Source organism: Anomaloglossus baeobatrachus, chromosome 3, assembly GCF_048569485.1.
Source record: "Anomaloglossus baeobatrachus isolate aAnoBae1 chromosome 3, aAnoBae1.hap1, whole genome shotgun sequence".
NCBI lineage: Eukaryota > Metazoa > Chordata > Amphibia > Anura > Aromobatidae > Anomaloglossus > Anomaloglossus baeobatrachus.
Genome location: NC_134355.1, coordinates 253,441,872 through 253,463,451, shown reverse-complemented (window position 1 = coordinate 253,463,451; position 21,580 = coordinate 253,441,872). Strand labels below are relative to the sequence as shown.

The 21,580-nt window shown below is 41.8% G+C and overlaps 1 protein-coding gene across 2 annotated transcripts in view; it reads left to right on the top strand.

The window, feature by feature from the left end:
• HIVEP2 (HIVEP zinc finger 2) overlaps positions 1–21,580 on the top strand; it is a 304,455-nt gene that overhangs the window by 80,302 nt on the left and 202,573 nt on the right. For both annotated transcript variants that reach the window (XM_075339798.1, XM_075339799.1), the window contains exon 2: positions 15,812–15,938. The gene's annotated coding sequence lies outside the window, so the exon portion shown is untranslated. The remainder of the gene's footprint in view (positions 1–15,811; positions 15,939–21,580) is intronic.

Genomic DNA, 21,580 nt, shown 5'->3' with positions numbered 1-21,580 from the left:
GTCAGCTGTCACATAGACGCTGCCATGATCAAGGCTGGAGTTAATGGCGGTGATCCACCACCATTAACCCCTTGTATTACCCTGCTGCCACTGCTACACGGCGGCAGGAAGAGCCGAGGACACTCCGGTAGTGCCGCATAATGCATGCGACAGTCCCGGGGCAGCTGCGGCTGATATTCTCGGCTGCGGGAGGGGGAGTGAGGCGGGGGATATTAACCCTGCCCATCTCCCTCCCCAGCCTGAGAATACCGGGCCGCCGCTGTGTGCTTACCTCGGCTGGAAGGTAAATATGCTGCGGAGCCCACGTTCTTTGTTTTCTAGATTTCCATTTTCTTTCTATGTGTGTTCTATGTGTCTGTGTGTGTTCTATGTCTGTGATGTCTGTGTGTGTGTGATCTGTGTTTGTGTTTACTCTCTGCACGGCTTACTCTTCCTGTAATGACATCACTTCCCTGCAAAACCGCAGACAAGCGATGTACATTACCGCAGGTAAACCGCGAAATACCGCAGGGAATAACGCAGGAAAACGCAGTGAACCGCACAGAATTTGCTTCCTGCGTTATTCCCTGCGGGATTTCACGATTAACATTGGAGTCAATGTAGTGAAATCCCGCAGCGATGTGCGGAAAAGAAGTGACATGCAATTGTTTTTGCTGCAGGAATCCCGCAGCAAAACATGCAGCTGTCAAATTCCGCCTAGTGCGCACAGGATTTTTTTTGCCCATAGGTTTTGCTGGTGATTCACTGCAGAAATGTTATGAACATTTTCTGCAGCGAAACATGCCGCAAAAAATCCGCGGCAAAATCCGGTAAGTGCGCACATAGCCTAAGCCTTCAGCAGTTTGTGAAATGGCTCAGGGTGTTTATTTTTTGGAGCAAATTTTTGTGAATCAAATTGCAAAGTATTTAATTTTGTAGGGACCTGCACATTTCAGATAATTTGACTCGAAATTTAGTCTCTATGGATCGATCCACTCAACTCTACTTATCGGAGAAATATTATAGTAAAGTTGGTATACTTGATTTTGGTATATGACCAACAAAGGCTCGTGGGTATGCAAAAACATACCACTATATTTTACATTGTGTATGCAAGATATTGCTAAATCTCAATTAATTGAAGTATTTTAAATATAGAAACTCACATTTACTGTGCTGTTTTAGCATTCAGACTGTAGACTGTCAGTCAGTGTGAAAGTAGGGATATTCTTCACTCACAACATTTAGATATACCATAGCCTAGAGGAAAGATCTACAATTTTAAGTAATTCAAGAGCTATTTTAAAATACAATCGGTAGTGTTAAGCCACATGAAGCGTTAAAAGGTAAAATTATTAAGTGCTTTTTACCCTAGTGTTACATGCCTGTGACTGGAGTTTCAGTGATTGAGTGGTCAGCACTGTTGCTTTGCAGCGCTGGGGTTATAGGACCAAGTTCCACCAAAGACAACATCTGGAAGGAGTTTTGTATGTTCTCCCCGTGTTCGCGGGGATATCCTCCCTGTACTCCGGCTTCCTACCACATGCCAAAGGCATACTGATAGGAAATTTACAGTTTGAGCCCCGATAGGGACAGTGATGATAGTGTCTGTAAAGCACTACTGAACATGATAGCGCTATATAAATAAACAATACCCTTGAATAAACATTTATTTGAACCTGTCATTAGTTTTATGGTGCGTTCACACAGACCATAACCATTGCAGAATATAGCTGTAGCTTGAATATCCTTTCCACATGTGTGATTGAGTTTTCGATTTCTGCATAACATGTATCGATTTCTGCAAACCCTAGTTAGATGAATGTGATAATTCAAGATCTTTTCAGCCACATTTTACCATGTGGCCAATACTATCTCTTTTTATCTACAAGCTATAACTAGGTTTAGGATTTGTTGGAAAATTAGCAACAGTAGTAGAAGTAATTGAAGCTATGAGGATGATGCCCGTGTCCCTTACAGAACCTGTATCAACGGCGCTGTTTAAAGGTATTGCTGCACTAGATACATTATTCTCTCTATGTTGGGGTAGAAGTCTTTGAAGCTAGTATTAAGCAACTTCTTTGTGACTTTACGCCATCTAAACCATAAGTAGTCTTGTACTGAAAGAAGTGCTTAGTCACTGGAGACTTCTGTTTATACTGGCAGATTTGCAGTGTGAAATTGGAATTGCACCAAGATGTCTTTAGTTAGGTGACTGCCATCCTATTTAACCTCTCAAAACACCAAGGTAAGAAGAAGAATTTGGAGCATATTGTAAACCACCAGAAATGGTGACAGAACCCTTCAGGGAATACAATGTCATGCACGGTGGTGCTTTTAGGGTTTCTTTAAATTAATTCCTTCGCAGTAGTTTCAGAACTCTTCAAGGGGACATGATTTCAGTAATGAAATTATATTGGAACATTTATCTCTAACCACATAAGCCCCGATTAATACGTTTTCAGAATTCAGTCCTAAAACTTTTTGAGGTGTTACCAAATTTCTGCGCAACTTTTTTTTTTGCATAAACAGTTTGGAAATGTGGGCAAAACTTAGTGGAATGTGATAACAGACAATAAATTAATCATAATTTACATCACAAAAGTGGTGTCAATTACAACAGAAATTTACTCCCGTCCCCAAAGGCCACGTCTCACTAAGCAACATCGCTAGCAACATCGCTGCTGAGGCACGACTTTTGTGACGTAACAGCGATGTTGCTAGCGATGTTGCTGTGTGTGACATCCAGCAACAACCTGGCCCCTGCTGTGAGGTCGCTGGTTGTTGCTGAATGTCCTGGACCATTTTTTAGTTGTTACTCTTCCGCTGTGAAGCACACATCGCTGTGTGTGACAGCGACAGTGCAACAACTAAATTTGCAGGCAGCAGGAGCCGGCTTCTGCGGACGCTGGTAACCAATGTAAATATCGGGTAACCAAGAAGCCCTTTCCTTGGTTACCCGATATTTACCTTCGTTACCAGCGTCCGCCGCTCTCAGGCCGTCAGTGCCGGCTCCCTGCACACATAGCCAGACTACACATCGGGTAATTAACCTGATGTGTACTCTGGCTTGGAGTGCAGGGAGCCAGCGCTAAGTGGTGTGCGCTGGTAACCAAGGTAAATATCGGGTTGGTTACCCGATATTTACCTTAGTTACCAAGCACAGCATCACTTCCACGCGTCGCTGCTGGCTGGGGGCTGGTCACTGGTTGCTGGTAAGATCTGCCTGTTTGACAGCTCACCAGCAACGCGTGTAGCGACGTTCCAGCGATCCCTGCCAGGTCAGGTTGCTGGTGGGATCGCTGGAGCGTCGCTTAGTGTGACGGTACCTTAACTGGAAGACATTCCTTACGCAGGCGTACAGCAGCTAAAAAGGGTCCAAATAAAGCAATTTGCATCTGAATTGGAACTGGAGTACACTGGTCTTAATAAATCAAAGCCTTTGTTCTTATATATTGCAAAGTAGCTATGTGGCAATATTTTCTATAATGCGTACCTTTACTATTGATCATTCAGACCTTTACACCTCTTATGGTGTGATACAGTTAGCACAGTAACTGTACTGCCCAGCATGCAGTAGCCTCTCACCACCCCAGATGGATAGGAAATCAGAAGATCGAAAAGATATGGTAGATATATGTTAAAATCATTTCTCACGCCATCGGGAATGCACTTTACTTGTTGGGAATGTTAAATTAGGAGAATAATTAGTATTGAACTGTGAACTATATATTAAACTTGCGTCCAACTCACCATATAGTATAATACTGACTATCTGAATATCATTTACATAAATTTTTTGCAGTCTTTTGCAAGAATTGACCTTCTAAAAACTGCTTTGGAGTTGAATGAGGGGTAAGCTGCATTACAAGGGTATGAGAAGTAGATAGTTTCTTGGAGTCATAAATACTGTGTAGTTAGTAATAACTAAAACCATTCTGATTGAAACAATAGCAGTGTTTAAAGGCCCCGTCACATGCTACGAAATATCTATCAATATGTCGTCGGGGTCACGGAATTCGTGACGCACATCCGGCATCGCTAGAGATGTCGTAGCGTGTGACATCTCCGAACGACTGTTAAAGAGCAAAAATACTCACCTTATCGTTGCTCGTTGACACGTCGTTCATTTTCATAATGTCGTTCATCCTTTTGTGCGCTGGTTGTTCGTCGTTACCGAGGCAGCACACATCGCTACGTGTGACACCTCGGGAACGACGAACACAGCTTACCTGCGTCCCGCCGGCAATGAGGAAGGAAGGAGGTGGGCAGGATGTTACGTCCCGCTCATCTCCGCCCCTCCGCTTCTATTGGGCGGCCACTGTGTGACGTCGCTGTGACGCCGAACGTCCCTCCCCCTTCAGGAAGAGGATGTTCGCCGCCCACAGCGACGTCGTTAGGGAGGTAAGTACGTGTGACGGGGGTTAACAACATTGTGCGCTACAGGCAATGAATTGCCCGTGACGCACAACCAACAGGGGCGGGTGCGATCACTCATGCGATCACACGATATATCGGAGTGTGTGACAGGGCCTTTAGTAGAGACCTGGAACTTTACCAGAAATCTAAAAAATGTAGAACCAAAAACAAAAAACCTGCACTGCAAAGTGGGGAAGACGCTTCTGCAAATTTTAAAGCGTTGCCCAAAAAATGTGACATTTTCCTGTAGACCACCAGATCAGGTTCAGGTCCATGTAAGATTGTGCCCAAATAATGTAGAAAAATAATTATATAGTAATTGTTCTAATAAAGTAGAAATAATAAAGCCAGTAAGGCAGGGTTCCAACAATCAGCATTAGCAGCGTTTTGGATGTATGGTGTTTTCTCTTCGTCCAAAACGCTGCATTGTACAGTACAAACATAGTGGATGGGATTTACAGAAATCCAATGCCCACTGTGCTTCTATTGTACGCAGCGTACACCTGCACTACAATCCGAGCTGCCACATGTCCGCGAAATGTCAATTTATGATTGCGGAGAGCAAATGTTCCTCATGGAGAGAACACAATAAAAGTCTGCAGCGCCCAGAATTCTGATCGTGGGCACGGACAGCTGTGTTCTCCTGTAGACAACACTTGTGTCTCCGCAGAAGGGCTGGCACTTTGTCTCGAACACAGTGTCATCCGGATCATGTGGACGTACCCGTAGAAAGAAGAGATCTATTACTCAGGCTATGTTTACTTGCATATTACATGCTTTTTTGTCTGTTATTTCTGGCAGTAAGGCTGTGTGCGCATGTACATGCTGAAATTTCTGCAGCGATTTGTCAGCACATGTGTGCTTCAAATCGTTGCAGAAACACTGTGTAATGGATGCAGTGTTTCAGCAGAATAGATGGCGATTTCATGCGCTCAGGATGCTGGCTCTGCCATAGACAGAGTGGGAGCTGCATCCAAAGCGCAGGAAAGAAGTGACATGCTGCATTTTTGAATGCACCGATTTGGATCAAAATTTCAGCATGCAAATCGCTGCGTTCAAAAAAGCAATGTGCACAAGGATTATGCACAATCTTCATAGATTGTGCAGGGGACGCAGGACGCATACATTTACGCTGCAGTGCTAGACGAAGCGTAAATGCATGCAATACGCACACGTGCGCACAAGCTCTAAAAGTGATCAGGCTGTGCTGCTATTTTTATTGTGAAAAATAAGTTCAAGAGGTGTTTCCACCTCTGCTCTCAGACAGCAAAATTAGGCAGGTGAACTGCCTTTTTATCACTTGTTCCAAATCCTGATACTGCAGGTAAGGGAACGGTCAGATCCACCCAGCTCTAGTGGCCGTTCCTAAAACCTAGACTTAAAATCCAGGCCTATTGACATACAACTCTCAGCACTATAGGGTTCTAGAGCCTGTTTCTCTGGGTTCTACATCACTGAGGCTTCCCAACATTGTGACGCATACCTCCTGTGCAGGACCTGTCCTGCTGCCACCTTACAGTATATTCATGTGTAGATTTTGATTTTCAGAATTGTGTTTTAACTTCCTCATTATGTTGGGTCGAGCAAGGGGAATCACTTTAGTTTCTTGCTGAGGTTTCAGTTCTTGGGAACTCCCTTACCAGATAAAATGAGAACACAATACAATAAAAATATTTGAGAAGTAACTTAGATGTTTACTGGGCGAGTTTTGTTTTGACTCATTCTGAAGTCATGTCTGGTTAAGGTTGAAAAAGATACCGGCCTCTCACCATGGCTGTAACTGATTACTAGGGGTACAAAGCTTATATTTTATATCTTGTGTCAAAGTGCAACACTTAAATTGTCCAAGTTCATGGTGAAAATCTAGAACGTTTGCTAAATCATTTATCGACTACCTAAAGAGCAATCCCATCTATAAAATACACATATGTTGACTAAAGTTTCAGGCATTATTACTTTTATTTGTAACTTATTCTCTAAAGTGCCCACATTTATATTTCTTATGGACAGCAGGGTGGCTCCATTGTTGTTTTGCAGCAGCGGGGCCCTGGGTTCAAATTTCACTAAGGACACCATCTGCCAGACGTTTTTATGTTCTCCCTGTGTTTTGTGTGGGTTTCCTGTGGTTTTGTCCTCACTGTGTTTGGCCCTATGCGCACACTGCATTTTTTACCACGGATTGTCTGCGGCTTTTGCTGCAGAATTGGTGCAGTTTTTGTTCATGCAGTCCTTCCCCAGCAAAGTCTATGAGAAATCCGAAATGCTGTGTGCGCGTTGCGTCTTTTTTACTTCCAGGTTTTGCTGCAGAATTTCTGCAGAAAAAAGAAGTAGCATGTCACTTCTTTTCTGCGTTTTTCTGTGTTTTTCCCTGTGTTTTGCCAATGACAATGTTAAAAAAACGCAGGCAAAAATGCTGTTAATCCGCACTAGAAACGCACCAAAACTGCGATAAAACTGCATGCGTTTTAGGTGCGTTTTTTCTGCAGGTAGGTGCGTTTTTCTACCAGAAGGTGCGTAGTTCGCTGGAGAAACAAATCTGCAGTGTGCGCACATAGCCTTTGTGTGGGTTTCCTTCAGGTTCCTTCCACACTCCCAAGATTTACCGTACTAATTGAGAATTTAAGTTGTGACTCTGACTAGGAACATTGACGATGGCTGTAAAGCACTGCGGAATATGATGCTATAGAAATAAAAAACTAAATACTATAGAAATTAATTTTGTATTATTGGGTTCGAAGACAAAGAAGAATACTGCCAATACGAAGGCCAGACAATGTCCACAGTGACTCCCATAGGGATTTCCTCAAGTGAGTGACTCCATTGTGGCTTTGTCCGGTTTCTTGTCCGTATAAAGTTTTATGGGGTTTGTGACTACAACCCCAACACAGCGCATGGTGGAGAGAACTGTATTATTGTGAACATAGCCTGACAAAATGTTTTACATGATTTGAAGAAAACGTTGAATATTTTTTTATGTAAATTACAAATTCTATATCCCTTAAAATTAAGTATTTTCAATAAAAGTTGAAATCAAATTTTCCTTACAAAATTTTTTTTTTTTTACCTTTTTCTTTTGTCAGATGCAACCCCAGCCACAGTAGTTATCCCTAAAGTTTCAGAACAGCTCTGTACACGGTATCCTCTGATGTACCTTTAGAGCTGTGCTTGTTTCCATAACACTGTGGTTTCCCAAGGACACAAGCTTATATTTTAAGGTCGTATGCCAGACCAGTTCCTCTTCTCCCTCTGCACATATTGATTATAGTATTTTATAGTAAGATACATTTTGTATTATTTCTTTGGAACAGTGACAAGTGAAAGTATCGGACTTCAGCAATGACAAACTACAGAAGAACAGATGTATAATTTGCTATTTTAATGCACCTATTACAGTATCTGTTAGTGTCTATTACACTGCTTGTAAAACGTAAACTTCACATGTGATAGAAACCTGTCAATATAAAACATGGCTGTAATTCTTGTAAAATTGTCTCCACAATGCACTGATCAACATGAGGTGAAACGTGACATGGTGAATTATCTTGTTTTAAAAAAATGTAATAAAGATCACAAAGAGAACAATAAAGGAAATGAGCAATGCTCTTTTGTGTATATAAAAATGTGAACAATGTATCTTATTGACTGATATATGATTGCATGAAGGTATAGCCACAAAACCACAGTTGCACTGCTAAAGATGGCGGTATGTTCCCCTTTAAAGGGATTGTCAGCACAGAATGACTGTTCAGGGCGTGACCAATCATTTACGTGTACTGTCCAAGTGCTTGGTTCCATCTATCTCCACACTTCTCTAGCTCTATGAAGCCAGAACTGGCAATAAAAAAAGGCGAAGGCGGAGATAGAGGAAAACCAGCAGGTTGAAGATGCAGCATGATGCACCGAGCGCCTGTACTTGGTTAGAACAGTCATTCTTTGCTGACAGAATGCCTTTAATTTCGGTTCGGTTGCAGTTACACATTGTAACAATGTTTTTTGCCACAGTTAAACTGCAGTAATTTTGGCACTATGTTCGAAAATAGTCAGTTTTGTCCCCATCACAGCAAAACGCAACATGTCAATAGGTCAGGTCTGTAGTGAAACACTTGTCTAGTGGTCAACACATGTAACAAGCATCAAATATATGTAAAGTAAAGCACAATTTATTCATTAATGAACTGAATTTATGGCTTTTTATGAAAGGGGAAAAAATATTTAAGTGTTTTAGCTTTTGAAAATGCTGGATTTACAGCTACACTGCTCAGTAATGGCATATAGTGCCACCTATGCTGCACATGTGGTACGTACAAAAAGAAAAGCAGACTATGTCTGCTATATATATAAGACATCATAGCATCTAGTGTCCACCCACTTGTAAAAACAGAAGATTAGAGATTACCTGCAGAGGTGAAAACTGGGGAATCATGCCTCGTGCTTCTTGCTTTCAACATCTGCCATTGAGTTAAGAGTCAAAAGATTCCCATATAATGAAGGGAATTGACCAATCCTTCTGGAATCAGTAGGTTTGGATGACTTTATATGTATTGAACCTGAAACCTTTGGATGTGTGACTATAAGTGACCATGTCTATATATACAAATCAGATATGAACATGGAGTTACCACATTCAAGACCTTTTATTTTTTTTTTTTCGGCACTTGCTGTAATGCAATAAAACATGAAAAAATTCATAGGGGCTGAAGGATACTGTTGAGAGATGCTATATGTTTGTCTATTATATAAAGTTGGTAGGTAATAGTAAATTGCTCATAAAATGTGCTTCTTTAATGTTTCTGGAGAAGTACAGATTTTTGAAGGTTTCCAATAGAAAAAAATGTGGCTTTCACATATTTCAATTTTATTATCAAAACTGCTATTTCCTGTTGAACCAGACTGTCTATAGACCAATTGTGGCCAAAATTCTGCAAATTCTATTTTGACTGTAGATTGTTTATAGCTGTGGTTCAGCTGGGGTCTTTATGGACAAGAAGTGGTCACTGCAGGGAAGAACACCGCTTTCTCTAGTAGAGGAGAGCTTCAGGACTGTGATTGTCCTCTACAGCCTTGTGGTAGATTAAATATGCTCCTACAGAGAGGAAGAATATACTCATAATGAAAATTCTATTCACAGATGACCGTCGGCCAAATAATGCTGCAGCCGATCAATTGGCCGACAGCCATCTTGGCCTTCTCTACCATAAACTGGAGTGCTTGCTTGGCCTCTGACTAACATGTCTGGTGGCTTATTTTTGGGATAGCAATGTGATCTGCAATCCGAATAAAGACATGTCTGATCATTATCTCCCACGACAGTCTCACACACACATTAGACTGTCAGCTGAACTCGTCCATATTGGCGGTTTCATCCGATAAGGTACCGTCACACATAACGACATCGCTAGCGAGATCGCAGCTGAGTCACCGTTTTGGTGACGCAGTAGCGATCCCGTTAGCGATCTTGTTATGTGTGACACCTACCAGCGATTAGGCCCCTGCTGTAAGATCTCTAGTCGTTGCAGAATGGTCCAGGTCATTTTCTTCAAAGGCGATGTCCTGCTGGGCAGGACACATCGCTGTGTTTGACACTGTGTGATAGGGTCACAGTGACTGCTGAGATCGTTATACAGGTCGCTACTGCAACCTGTATTGTTCCTGCATCGCTGGTAAGGTTTGACTGTGTGACAATTCACCTGCGACCTCCCAGCGACTTACCTGCAATCCATATCAGGTTGCATCGTTTTCGGGATCGCTGGTAAGTCGTTGTGGTGTGTGACTGGGCTTATATTAATTGAATTTGTATGCGAGACAATCATAATTCAGGCTATTCATTTATCTATTCTAGAAAAAAGTTAGCATAATGAAATGATATAGAAATACCAGTAGACTGCCTGTACTTGTACTTGAATGACTTCAGGAGATTTAGGTGATATCAGTTTAAGAGAATAATGCTACTTATTGATAGCTTTTTTTAAATGTGGTTTACCTTATTATCTATTGGTATCTAGAGTATGATTGGATTATATATATTTTTTCCATTGGACTCAACTCTTTTTGTACGCCTTGTAATAACTGTGATAGCTCTGTTTGCATTGTGGGACTGTACTATGTGATCCCACTTCCCTCCTTTTTAGCTTATGTTTGCTATCCACTAATAATAATAATTTATATATATTTCTGCCAATTAACCCGTTCATTACTAGTTTTTCAATTTTCTTGAGAATAATCTTGAGTAAATTCAAGTTTACTTTGTCACTGTTTCCTGTGGTCATTTTGTATGGTGTGACATATTTTAGTAAAGGGTATATTTAACCCCTTCACCCCCCGGGCGATTTTCTGTTTTTCGCTCCCCTTCTTCCAATAGGTTGGTAGCTAGGTAATGTTAAAATATAACCTTTAATATAATGATTAAAAACAGGGGATGTGAGACAAACAAAACATATAAAACCTGTAAAAAGGGTCAGAAAACCAATGTCAGTGTGGATAGGGAAATCCACTAACTATGACAAAATGGATGCCTCTGTATGAATTTGGGTTAATGTAATTAAACCCCACCTATTATAAGGTAAGTAAAGGTAGAAATATAACAATCTCACCGGTATGAAGTCCTGGTCCGGTGTAGGCTGGCATCTACCTCTGTTCAGGAGGCATTTTTCTATTGTGCTCTGTTCTAAATGAAGCTCCCCTGATGAGTCTGTAAACGAAACGCGTAGGGACTCTCGAGCACACCACTTGCGGGTCAGCAATTAAGGGGTATGGTGTAGGTATAAATATTAGCTCCACCTTTGTAGATCCAGCATCATCTTATGAATATCTATACTGGACCAGGACTTCATACCGGTGAGATTGTTCCATTTCTACCTTTACATACCTTATAATAGGTGGGGTTTATTACATTAACCCAAATTCATACAGAGGCATCCATTTTGTCATAGTTAGTGGATTTCACTATCCACACTGACATTGGTTTTCGGACCCTTTTTTAAGGGTTTTATATGTTTTGTTTGTCTCATATTCCCTGATTTTAATCATTATATTAAAGGTTATATTTTAACATTACCAACCTTCTCAAACTTTGGGAAACTGCTTTTGCTATATTGTTGCCTTCTTCCAATAGCCATAACTTTTTAATTTTTCCGTCAATCTTGCCATATGAGGGCTTGTTTTTTGCGGCACGAGTTGTACTTTTAAATGGGACCATAAGTTTTACCATATAGTATACTGGGGTATTTTATTCACAGTACTCACTATATAGTAAAACTGATATGACAGTATGATGCCTCAGATCGATACGAGTTCGTAGATACTAAACATGTATATGTTTACTTTTATATAAGGCGTTAAAAAAAAAGTGCATACGTTTGTCTCAAAAAAAGTGGCACACTTTTTGTGCCATTTTCCATGACCTGTAGCATTCTCATTTTTCAGGATATTGGACTCAGTGACAGCTTTTATTGTGTCTAGAGCTGACGTTTTTAATGATACCATTTTTGCACAGTTCTGATCAGCAGAAATGCTGTGTCCCTCTTAGAGCCACTGCTCTGCCGGCTGTAATAGGAACTACGTCATAATAGCAACAGGAGTCATCACATGACCCGTCACTACCATGGCAACCATCAGCTCCTCATGATAGGCAATTTCCCCGCCGCGGCCATTTAAATCGCACTGTCACATTTTGACAGTGCGATCTACATCGTTAATAGGTGCGGGTGAATTGCGGATCTCCCTTCGCCTATAAAGGCCACGTCTCACTAAGCGACATCGCTAGCGACATTACTGCTGAGTCACGGTTTTCGTGACGCAACAGCGATCTTGCTAGCGATGTCGCTGTGTGTGACATCCAGCAACGACCTGGCCCCTGCTGTGAGGTCGCCGGTCGTTGCTGAATGTCCTGGACCATTTTCTTCAAAGGCGATGTCCTGCTTGGCAGGACGCATTGCTATGTTTGGCACTGTGTGACAGGGTACCAATGACAGCAGAAATCGTTATACAGGTCGCTACTGCAACCTGTATCATTAATGAGTCGTTCATAAGGTCTGACTGTGTGACATCTCACCAGCGACCTCCCAGTGACTTACCAGCGATCCTTATCAGGTCGCATCGTTTTCGGGATCACTGGTAAGTCGCTAAATGTGACGGGGGCTTAAGTCACACATGTCTCCTGTTTACATAAGCAAACATGTGCAGGGATCGCCGATGGTAGTGCTTGCTCATCATCATCACTAAACTTTATTGTCTACACTCCTCTAAAAAAGGGTAGTGGGATTTATCTGTCCTTTTTTAACATTAGGTTGAATTTTCTTAAACCTATAGTTTACATATACTCACATATACTCGTATCTGTTTCATTTAGAACAAATGGAAGAGAGAAATGGAATGCCTTCCTCTATAATAACCCAAAAGAAAAAATACAAACCCAAATAGTAAAAATATTACATTTTATTTAAGTTCATTAAAATTATACAAAAAAATTATAGGGTCTTCCCCCAAATACATAATAAATTAAAAGAGAAAAGAAAAAGAGGTGGACACCTGACATGTAATAAATAGGTGAAAAAATATATATAAATCATATAAATATATGAGGGTATATATGTATATGGTATGTACTAGAGTAATATGTAGAAAACCTATATGTAAACAATAAATATGTAAAAGACCCTGTGTCTAAAGATAGTAGTACATACATAGCACACCTTATAATAAGGATATCGAACAACAGGCATATCCCCTAAATACACTATATATTCAAAAGGCATGTGCAAAAATATACAAAAGCCACACCATATATTTAGAATCCATTCAATTGGAGTACATCACCTAAAGTAAGTAAATGAAGATGCAGGGTCCCGCCTCATCCGATGTGCGTTTCGCACCGAAATGTTTCGTCTTGGAAGCCCCTTAAGTGCCTACATATTAAGTGCGGTTAATAGTGTAGATAAGCATTCCTGAGGGCCCGCAATGATTTAATTAGGTCCGCCTGCTTTCCAGTTCTTGTTTATCATTACTGCGGATAAAAAAGTAAGACTTTTTTTCAGTGATAAAAATAAACAACAAACAGGCAGAACCCATATAAATCAGTGGGGCTCCTCGGCTTTCATTTGACCCAGTAAGGGGTACTTCTCACATAGCGAGATCGCTAGCGAGATTGCTGCTGAGTCACAGGTTTTGTGACGTACCAGTGCCCTCATCAGCAATCTCGCTGTGTGTGACACTAAGCAGCGACCTGGTCCCTGCTGTGAAATCGCTGATCGTTACACACTGTTCTGGTTCATTTTTAGGTCGTTGGGCTCCCGCAGGGCAGCACGCATCAGTGTGTTTGACACCTTACCCATCGACCTTGTTCGCAACTCACGTAGGCGTGCATCTTCGTTGTTTTCCGCACCCTCTTTGTTCCGATTGGTGATCGCTACTGCATTCGGATTGACCGCTTCCATCCTCTGTTCTGGCTTGTATATCGCAGTACATTTCAGAGGGCTGAATTCACTTGTCCTGAACCGCGTGTAGCAGCAGATCGTAATTCAGTCCATTCTGCATCGGGACTGTAGGATGGACAAGGATGGAGAAGGATGGAAGCGCTATTATGTTGCCTTGTCTAAAGGCAAGGCCGCCCAGTCACAACGCAGTTACAACCACCAATCGGACCAGAGGGGACGCGGAAAAGGCAATGTAGATGCACGCCTATGTTACTAATCAAGATTTGAATCGTACTATGTGACAGGGTCCCGGCGACCGCCGTATCGTTGCTGTGTCGTTGGGAAGATCTGACTGTTTGACAGCTCACTAGTTACCCTGTAGCGACGTGCCAGCGATACTTACCAGGTCGTATCATTGTCGGAATCGCTGGTACGTCGTTTAGTTAGACAGTACCCTAATGCATTCTGCTTATTTGTCCTATTTGTCTATTCTAAATGGAACATGCAAACAGAACAGATATGCATATGTGTGAACAGAGGCTTCCTTATGAGGCTCTCAGGCCATCGGCCTGTATTGTACCCTAGGTGACAATGGTTATACCTGTTGTCACCACAGGTAAAAGTTCTGTAAAAATAAACATGGAGCAGGTTTACTTACAGATTGAAGAGTTGACAAGGCTGAAGTACAATATGTCTTTTATGAGAGTAGTGTGGTTATTGCTGAGGAATGTGCTTTCCCTGCTAACAATGGTGTAATTATCTGCAGTATCTTTATTGCTTCATCCAAGGGGCAATGACTGGAAAATCCCTAATCTATTGCATAACCCAAAGTAAACACAAGGCTCATGGTAAAAGCAGGCAAGGCACTCCCCTCGCTTCTGTTGGCTTCTGATCTGACTTTTGAAAGTTTCTCAATTACTTTAAAAAGCTTAAAGTGAAACCACCACATAATTTGGGCTTTCTGGATTCTGTATACTTTGTGCATTAAAGTTCTTCAAAATATGCTATTAAAAATTCAGTTTCTGTTAGTTTAGGAAATCTCTAACCGTACAATGATGTACATACATAGTTTGTATGCAGTTTATATTATTATTTTACAATCACATTGGTGACAACTGTAATTTTGCAGCTTTAAAAATGAAAAAATCTTGCATATTATGAATCTACGCTGCAGTTTAATGCTCTTTTTTTTCAAATTCTGTTTTACTTTTAAATGTTTTTAGAATTTAGTATGTCAACCTATTATGACTGTTAATTTTTCCTCTTATCAATGGACCTTAGAGGTGCCTAGGAATAGGAAATTACTGCCAGTTGTGATACCACCCGAGTGCAGTCCGATGTTTCACATGCACCCATAGACTTGCATGGGTGCGAGTGACTCAAGATTTGCTGCTAATTGCAGCATGCAGCGATTTTAGCCTCATGCCGAATCAACGTGAGAAACAAAGCGCTGATGGGTACTGCCCCATAGTATAACACTGGAGCTAGTGCTATCCGACAATACATCAGATAACCCTCATCCAAGTTATACGTCAGTGTGAGCGTGCCCTTAATATGCTGTACTTAATACTCAACTATATAATATCCTTCAAGATAAACTGTCACCAGTTACCATTGGAATTAAAGAATATACAGGTTTTGTGCCATTACCAACAGATAAAAGCAAACTCCATATTTTTTAGTTAAACATTACATATGTCATAATTTAGTTTTAACATGAATGTGATATTAAAAAGTCAGTTGAACCTAATAAATGAAATTTAAAATTATTTTTAACATACAATTTCTATTAGTGTCATATGCATAGTATTTATTGTATGAATTGGTCAATGCATCTTTCATTGCTTGCAGTTTTATGTTATCTTGGAGGAACATGACATGTTACGTCGCACCGTTACTATTGGTAAAGAAAGAGCTTGAACCCAATGGTTGTGTGCACACTTTCATTTATCCTCTCTAGTGTTCATGGTACAGTCAGTCACCCGTATATGTTTACTTTCCAGCTGCCTGCACATTTCTTGGAAATATAAAGAAGGATTCCCTAGAATTCACAGATGGTTGTTGCTATGACCTCTAAGACGTGTAGCCTACTTGGATATATTGAGGCTGAAGAGTATTTCACCTAAACCAGTAAGTCCATTTTATTACATTTTCCTATAATTTTAAAAATAAAGAGGGCTTGTTAATATTATTATTCAGGAACAGAAGGCATGAGCAATCAATCTTGTTAGGCTCTCAAGGAGTCTCAGTGTTTATGAACTTTGGAAGATTGTAGACCTAAAAAACCATAAATGCCCCTTTTATACGTCTGTCTTGAAGAAGTGTGCACTGGAGTAAGATGCACCAGGTTCATTGAGATTGTGCATAATTGTATTGATCTGAAGAATCATGGTGCAGGTCATTTTCACTTTTCGATGAACACCGTAAAGAAAAACAACATTGGACTTGTCTTTTTTTCACCATTTCTCCACAGTTGAAATGAATTTCCTGTTTTCCAATGCATTTTATGGTAAAGTGAATCATGTTATTCAAAACCACAAATCATCCTGCAGAAAACAAGCCCTCGTACAGCCATGTCGACGGAAAATAAATACGTCATGGCTCTTGGAGGAAGAGAAAAAACCCAAAAGTAGTAAAATGAAAATTGTCGGCTGCAGGAAGCGATTTCATATTTATAATGGCACATTATGTTTATGCCTACATGTTAGCCTGAGCTACAGTGGCAAAATTGTGGACATCTACTGAAGTCCTGCAATTTAAGGAGGACCTGTCACCCAGTCAAAAGTGGCCAGTTCCTACTCTTATTTTTTTCTTCGGCTCCTTTGAATATTCAGTGTTTTTTTTTTAATATTCCATTCAGTTTCAGAAATAGGCCCATTTCACACATCCGGCACTTTGTCGGATGTCGGATCCGGCACGTATGCAGTACAGTACATTCATTTACAGTGGAAGCACGACACCATGCGGTTGTGTGCTTCATGTACAACCGCATTTGTCCGCATGGTGTCATGCTTCCACTGTAAATTAATCTACTGTACTGCATGCGTGCCGGATCCGGCATCCGGCAAAATGCGGGATGTGTGAAACGGGCCATATGGACTGTTTTTTATTTAGTTCCAATTTTTATGGTCATTTCTAAAGAGTAATAATGGAGAGCAGGCAAAAGACATTCCCCCAGAAACTCCTGTGAGCCACACCCTCTTGGTACAAATCATAAAAATTAGTGCTAGATAAAAAGGTGCATATTTTTGGAACTGTACTGTGGATAAAAAAAGCAAAAAAATCCAAAACAGAATACTTATTAGAACAGCAAGAATAAAATAGGAGGAAAACCTGGCCACTCTTGAACTGGTGACAGGTTCCCTTTAACTTTACATAGGCATTGCATTGCTGTTTTGCACTGGTAAGACGTCTATTCTTGGAATTGACTTCTAGTAAATAATCCTTGAAGCTGCACTGGTTTTAAGTACTCTAGGGGTGGTGCACACGTAGCGAGGCTGATATTCTGGATTGGTATGCTCAACACATGGCCTGTATACCTTTGTAGTTTTCACAAAGTATTGTGGACAGTCGTAGGTGGAGTATCAGTTCTTGTAAGCAGACCCTGATACATGACATCAAAGGCTCCAGTAACGGGAGCTACATCTGTCCTGTTCTGTTTAAGTAGTTTTATACTCTTGGGTGACTAGTAAAGTTCTTGCTTTTCTTTTGTAGCTGTATTTTACAGCTCACTCGGCTGTTAGTTATGTTACCGTGATTAGACTGAAATGTATAATCCATTATGAGCCACGTATAATGGTGTTATGATATGGAGCACAATAAGCATTCCCAGGTGGAATTGTCATCTGCTCAGATAGGAATATAACAGCTTGTGTATTACAAATGTGCTGCGTAGAGAAAGAAGACTTTTTTTTTTAAACTTTAATGACTGTCTTTTTAGTTTTGCCTGTTTTGTGTCAGAAAGGATTTCTTCCTGGAAGTCTTAACAGATTGTCAGTATTGCCTGTAGTGCAATCAAGCAATTTCTTGTGAACAGTCACATAGTCAATGGTAATGGCATATGGAATAAATAGACATAATCTATCCTACGAAGAATGATATTTACAACAATTGCCAGGTTCTTCCTGTTGTACTTTTGCTAATTATGGCTGTGAAATCAATGGTAACATAACCAAGTAGACAAAAATAGATGATAATCTAACACTGTAGTCCTGAAAGCATTGGCAGAGTTTTTATAACACTTTAATTTTTATGCATCTAGACATGAAACATTTCTCATATTAACGTTAGAAGTATTTACATCTTCTTGCTTCAACTTTCCTAGGAGAACATAATACAAGATTAGAGAACAGAGGTGGTTGAGAGGTTGATTGAGTGATGACCTCTTGACTTGTAGTTGTAATCTGAGTACATTTCAATAGTTTCTTAAAGGGGCATTCTCAAGTTTGGAAGATACAAATATCTACAATGTATTGAATATAGGATAACTTTCTGATCACAGGAGGTTTGACTGCTGGGAACCCCACTAAACCCAAGAATCATAGCTCTGAAGACCCCATGTCAATAGAGCAGCAGCTAATCAAACGGACTACTGCTCCTTTTATTCTTATGGCAGAGCCAAAGATCAGTTGAGCACTGCACATGGTTTTATGATCATGATCAACCATCGCTCCAAAGAGCCCCTGTTCTAAGAATTGGTGTTGTCACAGTGCTTGGGAAGTTTATAGGATAGGGTACTACTTTCAAACTTGAGAATACTCCTTTACAGTGTTTAGCTGGGACGTTGGTTATTATTCGGTATGGGGCTAAGCACTTACTTAAAGCTAGTTGCTAACTACCTCCCATTTCTGTCTGGTGATGATCTGTTGGTGAATCTCCTGCTTCCTTTGACTTCACATTACTGCCGACATAATCATGAATGACAGCCAGCTACCCGCAGTTAGATGTCAATGTATATGACATGGGCCCTGTCAGAAGAGCAGAGTGGAAGAGTAAGAGCCGTTCTGGCGACATGACGTTATCGTAAGCAGAATAATCCCCAGTAGCAGCGTCCTCCCATTATCGCCAAAGATGGTTGCTGGTAAGAACAGGTAGGTAGTTAGCAAGTACCTACTGGTAAGTTCTTAGCCCCAAAATCCCAGTTAACCCCTTTAAGTATCGCTACAGGCCTGGTGTAAACCATTGACCACAGCCCAAGCCATATTTCATGATATGTGAACCATTTTTGTTTCCTTTACAAATTTGGACACAAAAATAGCTAACATTAGTACCTACAAAGGTTTACCATTTTGGCCACGTAGTATATGTATGCTTTTTGTCAGGTTATAGTTTGTTAACATAAACTGTCGCTGTGTGTAAAGCCTATTCCCAAAGTCTTTCTGGCAGCAGAGACAATTGTATGACAAGTCTCTGCTTAATGGGTTTAACTATTAATCTTTTTCAAAGAAAATGGAATCATTTTCTAGAAAAAATAAGGTCAGGTATTTGTACACATCATGACCTTAGAATAAGTTATTCACAAATGCTGAGGTGAAAGTAAGAGCTTTAACTGAATGATGTCCGACCCATTCAGTAAGTAGACATTATATGGTTGCAGCTTTTTTCTTGGCTTTTTGTTGTAATGTCTATATTTTTATTCATTTACTTAAGTTTGACGTTTCAGACTGTCTAAATATGACAATTCTGCCTCATTAAAAATGTGTGATATTTTTAAAAAAGTTGCCTTTAGTAATTACTATGGAGATAAACTCATTGTTCTGTTCACCCAAAATTGTCATGTCTTAGTAGGGATTCCACATTCTTTAGAGCAATATGTTAAAAGGGAATGTGTCATCAATAAGCTATTGAGAAAGTCAAGTTTTTATAAATGAATCCTGAAATGTTGCAGTTTTCACTGGCCACTGAGCATCATAATTGGTTGACACTTCCGATTCTGCAGGGATCAATTTACGGCAGTCCTCCAATTCTTATCATAGGAAGGATTACCATGAAAGGCAAGCTTTAAGGTCCAGTCACACTAAGCAACTTACCAGCGATCCCAACAACGATAGGGATCGCTGGTAAGTTGCTAGGAGGTTGCTGGTGAGATGTCACACTGCGACGCTCCAGCGATCCCACCAGCAACCTGACCTGGCAGGGATCGCTGCAGCGTGGCTACACGAGTTGCTGGTGAGATCACCAGCAACCAGTGACCAGCCCCCAGCGCCGCGTGGAAGATGCTGCGCTTGGTAACTAAGGTAAATATCGGGTAACCAACCCGATATTTACCTTGGTTACCAGTGCACGCAGCTACACGTGCAGAGAGCAGGGAGCAGCGCACACTGAGCGCTGGCTCCCTGCTCTCCTAGTTACAGCACACATCGGGTTAATTACCCGATGTGTGCTGCAGCTACATGTGCACAGAGCAGGGAGCAGCGCACAATGCTTAGCGCTGGCTCCCTGCTCTCCTAGCTACAGCACACATCGGGTTAATTAACCCGATGTGTCCTGCAGCTACATGTGCACAGAGCAGGAGCCGGCTGTCTGTCTATCTGTCTGTCTATCTGTCTGTCTGTCATGCTCCGAAATTGTGTCCTTACGGTGACACAAAGCTGATTGGCCGCTGGGCTCGCCATGGCCCCGCCCCCCCCACGGATTGGCCTCTCGCCCCGGCTCTCTGCAGGCCCCGCCCCCCTCACGCAATGCACGCTCGCTCTGGCCCAACTGACACGGAGCCGCGACTCCCAGGTGAGTACACACACACATCAGATCACACTCACTCTCACACTCACTCTCACACATCACATCCACACACTCACAACATCCTGGGATATCGCTTGCTTCTACACCGGCTCCGTCAGGATCCCAGCAGCGCCACACATAACCTTGCGATGCTGGCATCTTGACGGAGGCCGTGAAAGCTGGTAACCATTATACACATCGGGTAACTAAGGTCCCTTAGTTACCCGATGTGTATCATAGTTACCAGTGTACACCGGCTCACACTCACTCTCATACACACCTAACACACACATCACATCGCATCCACACATCAAGGTCCTGCAGCGGCGGAAAATACAGACACATAACAGCACACACACACACACATACACACACACACACATACACACACACAAATCAGATCACACTCACTCTCACACACACATCGCATCCACATACTCACAACATCCTGGGATATCGCTTGCTTCTCGGCGGCGATACTGTGCTGTTGTGAGCTTCCAGGACCTGCGGGAGGATCACATGGCCAGAAGCATGTGATATCCCCGGATGTTGTGAGTATAAGCGCGTATGTGCGATATCGTCAGTGTCTGTGTGTGTGAGTGTATGCGATCGGGTGTGTGTGAGTGGATGCGATCGGGTGTGTGTGAGTGGATGCGATCGGGTGTGTGTGAGTGGATGCGATCGGGTGTGTGTGAGTGGATGCGATCGGGTGTGTGAGTGTCGGCAGAGGAGCACGGCGTGCTGGAGGAGGCTGGGAGCAGAAAGGCTGATCATGGGGAAGGCTGGGAGGAGAGAGGCTGATGCTGGGGGAGGCTGGGAGGGGGAGGCTGGGACGAGGGAGGCTGATGCTGGTGGAGGCTGATGCTAGGGGAGGCTGATGCTGGGGGAGGCTGGAAGGAGAGAGGCTAATGCTGGTGGAGGCTGATGCTTGGGGAGGCTGATGCTGGGGGAGACTGGGAGGGGAAGGTTGATGCTGAGGGAGGCTGGGAGGAAGGAGGCTGGGAGGAGAGAGGCTGATCCTGGGGAAGGCTGGGAACGGGAGGCTGATGCTG